The sequence below is a fragment of the Temnothorax curvispinosus genome, unplaced genomic scaffold (genome assembly GCF_003070985.1).
Source record: "Temnothorax curvispinosus isolate PA1 unplaced genomic scaffold, ASM307098v1 QBEX01016128.1, whole genome shotgun sequence".
Classification (NCBI taxonomy): domain Eukaryota; kingdom Metazoa; phylum Arthropoda; class Insecta; order Hymenoptera; family Formicidae; genus Temnothorax; species Temnothorax curvispinosus.
In genome coordinates this window covers 66198-72127 of record NW_020225908.1, presented here as the reverse complement: position 1 = coordinate 72127, position 5930 = coordinate 66198, and the positions used below count along the sequence as shown (strand labels likewise).

The 5930-nt window shown below is 35.0% G+C and overlaps 1 long non-coding RNA gene across 1 annotated transcript; it reads right to left on the bottom strand.

Annotated features, from left to right (window-relative positions):
* Positions 1-1447: 1447 nt before the first annotated feature.
* On the bottom strand, positions 1448-2309 carry LOC112466393. Its single transcript, XR_003042139.1, has 3 exons — positions 2271-2309; positions 1716-1802; positions 1448-1501 (listed from the first exon to the last, which is right to left on the bottom strand). It is a non-coding gene; the product is annotated as an uncharacterized LOC112466393 (long non-coding RNA).
* Between the last annotated feature and the right edge of the window lie 3621 nt (positions 2310-5930).

Here is a 5930-nt window from a genome sequence, read left to right as displayed (position 1 = left end):
ATAGTATTGTTACATACAATTTTAAAATAATATTGATATTGTAAATGCAATAATATTATTTGTGTAATATTAGATAATATTTATTTAATATTGCTAAAAATTAAAACATTTTAATGAATATTATTAAATTTTATCAAATTGTTATTTTTAATAATAGTATTACATACAATATTAAGAAAATAATATTGATATTATTTTTCTATCTCTTTCTTCTTCAAAACTGCTCCATGCTATTCTGCACTGTATGAATTTCCACTGATAAAGAATGACGTAACACTATAACATAATACAAAAACTGTAATTATTATTTATATCTAATTATACAAGGTGAGTTTTATTTTGTATGCCAATTATCTTCACTAATTATCTCAGAAAGTATTGGTTTATCGGAAAAATGTTTCAGATAAAAGTTGGAGGGTTTATAGAGGAATAATGGATGATCTTATTAGATTTTGAATCTGGAACTTATGTTGAGCCCAGTAGGGTCCAAGTCAATTTTTTAAAATAATAACTTCCTTTTTTTATTACATCATCTTTCTCTACTAATTAATATAAACAACTTTTGTCTGAAACATTTTTATTTGCCTTATATTTTTTGAGATATTCAAGAAAAATTTGGTAATTTTTTTAATATTTAGCTTATATCTTGATAAATGCTTGTCGGAGGGGAAAATAATACAAGACTTTTTGACTTGATATGGTCTCAAGAATATGCTATTGCAATAATACTCTAATTTCTTTAAATATTTGTGTATACATTTTCTTGAAGCTTTCATGTGTACACAGTTATTTAAAGAAATTAGAATACTATTGCAACAGTATATTCTTGAAACCAAATCAAGTCAAAAAGTCCTGTACCACTTTTCACTCCGACGAACATTTATTGACAAACATCTATTGTAAAATAAATATTGAAAAAAACACCAAGTTTTCTAGAATATCTCAAAAAGTATAAAGCAAATAAAAAAATGTTTCAGACAAAAGTTGTTCATATTAATTAGTAGAAAAAGATGATACCATAAAAAGGGGGTTTCTATTTAAATAATTTGACTTGGATCCTATTAGGCTTAACACTGGTCCCGGACTCAAAATCTTATAAAATTGTTTATTGGTTCTCCTTGAACTCTCCAACTTTTATCTGAAACATTTTCCCAATAAATCAATACTTTTTGAGATAATTATATCGGAGATGATTGGCACACGAAATAAAAATCACCCTGTTTATTTCATACATAATTACATATTAAAACATAAGAGTACGGGGTTAAGTATAACGTGTTCCGATATTCACTGTCTATACTGAAAATCTATGGTTAATGTTATACATACACTTTAGATTTTTAGTACTGGATATTAAAATATTGGAACGCAGTTTATACCAAGTTTAAATTTTTCTTACTTATGTCTAATAAATGAAGCTGTCGCTCAGAAGAGTTTGATAGAAATTAAACTGCTTGGTGCTGCTCTGCGTGAACTTCCACTGATGGAAAGCAACGTAACACTGCAACATAATACAAAAACAGTAATTATTATTTACGTTTAATTATATATTTTAAACATAAAAGTAGGTTAAGTATGACTCTGTATTGTGATATTCACTATCTACGTATATTGAAAATCTGTAGTTGATGTTACACGTATACTTTGGATTTTCAGTATTGACGATTAATATTGGAAAGTATGGTTTATATCAAATTTAACTTTTTCTTACTTACATATCTAATAAATAAATCTTTTGCTCTTCTATCAAACTACTTGGTGCTGCTCTGGACTGCATGAACATCCACTGATGGAAAGCAATACTGTAACATATAGCATAAGAACAATAATTATTATAAAATCATGTAAATGGTTAAATAATTATGGTTAAATCATTTAACTAATGATTAAACTGCTTTTTAGGAGATTTGGGATTGGCATATTTCTATCACGTATCTCCAACTAAGGGCTCCAGTTGGATTAAACTGTTAAAAATTTTGAGGTTAAGTTAGCATCAAGATTTAAGTATGAAGCCGTTAATAAATAATTTCATTAGAGACTCGTTCAATAAGGTTATAAAGGCAAATATATGTATTTTAAGATGGTCATTGAAATGATTTTTATGATATTAACGTGGTTTTTGCAGACCATTATGCCACGTAATCTCTATTTTTGGATTTAAAAACAAATCGCCAAATATATATGTACAATGTACATATTAGTAATAATTATACAAAAATACTTTTAAAAATATTTGTGTGAACAATATTTATTAAATAAAGAAAAATTACCTGAAATTAAAACGATTGTTTCTGTGCGGTGTCGTGGTCTCACAGAGCCATGCAAGAGACAGCGAGAGAAGACCGGGAATGGTGGGGGTCGGTGCTGCGACCAAGCGCATAGCCACACACTAGCGTTTTTCCCTCCACTTACGCACTCAGAAACGTTCTGTTTATCCGTGTGACAAACTCGTAATTTGAAAAGTTTAATATTGATTATATAAGAAATATAAATTTTAAATTTTATCCATTTATTTTATTATCAATTTACTTACTGGCTCTTAATTAAAAATTAATTGTATATATAATTACCTTTTATTATTACAAAACAAATAACAAGTTATAAAATTAAATACCACCACTTATAAAATTTATCTTAATCATTTTTATTCCCCAAAAGTACAAGTCAGTCTCTTTTGATTTCATCACATTTTTTTATTTAGATTTTTCTTTCTTTCAGTCCAAAATTCTTTAACTGGTATATATTATCTGTGCAATACGTATGATTGTGTGATACCTTAATAACGTCTTAATGACGTCAATAAGATGTTGACATTATTTTGCTACTTAAAGTATTATATTTCAACAATATATTGCAGCAATATTACTGTAATATTTCAATATTATTTAAAAACGTGTAATACATCAGTAATATTTCTGAAATATTTCATTGTAATACGTAATATTTCCACTATATTGCAATATTACTGCAATATTTCTGCAATATTATGTGCTGTGTGGGATGCCATGATTATATACTCGGGAAAAAATACCTCTTATTTGTTCATATTAGTAAATATATAATTATAAAAAGGATAAAGAATTTTACTTTATATACCCCAAGAGGCCTTAAAGGGCGTTTTGAAGGGACGTACCCAACCCTAACCTCCAATTCATCTCACTACCTTACTGTTTCCTACTTTGGACCAACGGTTTAACGTCTCTTCCGAAAGACGGAGCCCAGTTTTCTCCGCATCTGCACGGAGGGGCGCGGTTTTTTCGGAAAAAAACTTTTCCATGATTCATGGCTCTAGTGGACTCAAACCTGGTTCCTCAGATTACGAGTCTGGCGCTCTACCACTAGACCACACCGCCGCCCTAAATATATAATTATATATGGTCATATAAGAAATGGAAATATAATCTTGAACAATATATTATATGGCTAAATCTCTTTAAGTATAACTTTATATAGTCATATATGGTTTTATATACTATTAGTATATTATCATGTGTGATCATGTAAAAGTATATTTATAAGGTTAAAGATAATCATAGATGAATATATACTCTATAATGGATCTATCCATATAAATTTGTATAATTGTTATAAAAATATTCTTCTAATAGTATATTATTTTACTTGACAATATCAAATTAATATAAAATATATTGTTCGGGATTCCCGCAATCGATCGTCGTAAAAACGTATATCTAACCGTTATATGTACTGCGATATACGTTTCGTTTGCTTCTCACGCGAAATGCTCGATAAGTTCGGAACCGCCGGAAGAAGCCGAGCCGCGCCGAAGGCGAGCGCGTCAGTATCCCCACGCAGCTCGCCCGACCGCCGGCCTCCCTTCCAACGAACCCGCCGCGCCGCGGTATATAAGCCGGCGCTCCGACAGGAGCCGGCACTTCGTCTTATCTCCGACTCTCTGCTGCCTTCGACGAAGCCTACCTTATCCAACTTCCTAGGGCGACACATAAAACGAGGTCCGGTGCTCCGAGTCTCGACTGAGTGCTCTCAGGTGTCCCCGAACTCCAGCCTACCAAACCAACGATCACAATTCCTCGGAGTCGAGCACGCTCGGCTTCGTTGCGAGCCCTCTCGCTGTCGTGGCCCCGGTGCTTCGTTTCTTGCTATATCTACCTATCGCGTCTCTGTAGGCATCGGACGTAAGACCGCGTTTCGCAACTCCGTCACACCGCGACAATTGCATTCGCGATACCGTCTATCGTTTCTACCGCTTTTCTGTACGCACTTTATGTAAATCACACTCCAAACCTACGCATACTACAAGTCACAGCGCGCCGAGTGCATTCGCACTAATCTTTTGTACATCTCGCGTTTCGTCAGTTTTGTTTTATTATCTCGAATAAAGTTTATATGTATTATAAATCAATTGCTGTCTTTTGGGCCTTCCACTCAACTTCCTAACAAGCGATCGAGTCCGCGTTCAACTGAAACCCCGGTCGTCTCATAGTTAAAGGGCTGAACAAAGCCACTCGCAATTATCTCGCGTTCTCGCGGAACGGATTCGGCGATTCGTTCGGCGCGTTTAGTGCGCGCCCGAACATATATTATTTTTAGTTTCAGTTTACACAATTGCGTTTTAAGTCCAACAAAGTCCATATTGGCACGCAGTGCCAATTTAAAAAACTAAAACATGTATTTAATAATAATTGATATTGTGAAATATTATTAAGCATCAAGATCCGCTTCGACCGAAAACGGCACTTCTCATTGCTTACATGTTATTTTAAGTTTTTTTTTTTTTTCTAATTTTGCATAAGATACTTTGCTCGGGGGGGTGTTTATCCGCCCCGGATTCGCGATTGGTCAAACTCGGTTGAAGGACCAGAGGGCCCGTGCCCTCACGAAAGCGATTAGAAATGCCAAAAAAAGGGGGGTGCGAAGCGACTCACCGTATCGTAGCCCGTGATGTCCTCGCACAGCCTCCGTCCTTCCTCCTGGTTCTCGTGGTGGCGGAGAGTCAGCCCAGGCAGGATGGTCGTGCAAGACGCATGCGGATCGCGTGATCGTGCGTGCAGGCGGAAGACAAGCAAGCAAGCGTTAATGCACACGATTCGAATCACACGGCGCCGTTTCGCGGGGTGCACCCGGGCGCGGAATACCGTCCACAAAATCACTACGTGGCAAGATTCTATCGATACGATGTAATTCTTCTCGAAAAGCGAGAGACGACGACGGTCCGAGACGTGAGGCGTCGAGTACGGCCCCAAATTTTACTGTCTTCTCTCGCGTACGAAATACAACTGTGCCGGTGCTTGCGCCTCGCGAAGACACCGGGAAGAAGCTCCTCTACTTCGTGCTTGGGGTGGCCGCCCGCGTGCGGGCAGCACGAGTCGGGTGAGTCGCGCGAACATTGACTATCGAATGGATCGCGATCCGCCAACGTCGCGCGCGAGTCGCTAATACGAAGTGAGCCTCGTTACCGACCGTAAACGAGACAAATATATACAAAGATGCTAAGCAACTAATCTAACGCGAATACAATACAATGACGCAACTAACAACTATTTACAAGTAACTATTTACACGCGAGTACCAAACATACTTAATTTTTTAAATTGACATATTAATTTTTACTTTCCATGGAAAGGTTGAAGGTTTGGTTGAAGGTCTGTTAATTTCTATGTAAAATTGTAGTATCTTATAAAGATCTAAAAAAAGCAAATTTATGTAGATTTTCATGAATTCACGAGTTGTAAAAGGTTTAAGGATTGTGTCGTTTTTTGTAGAATCTTGTAGTATTGTATGCAAAATTACAATCATTCACGAATCAGAAATTTATATAGGTAAAAAATTGTACATTTATGTAATTTTCTATTGGACTTTACAACAGACTATACGAAAATAAAAAGATAAGTATTTTGACTTCTGCGAATTAAGAAGTTATTAATAATAGGTGAATTTTGGAAGATTTG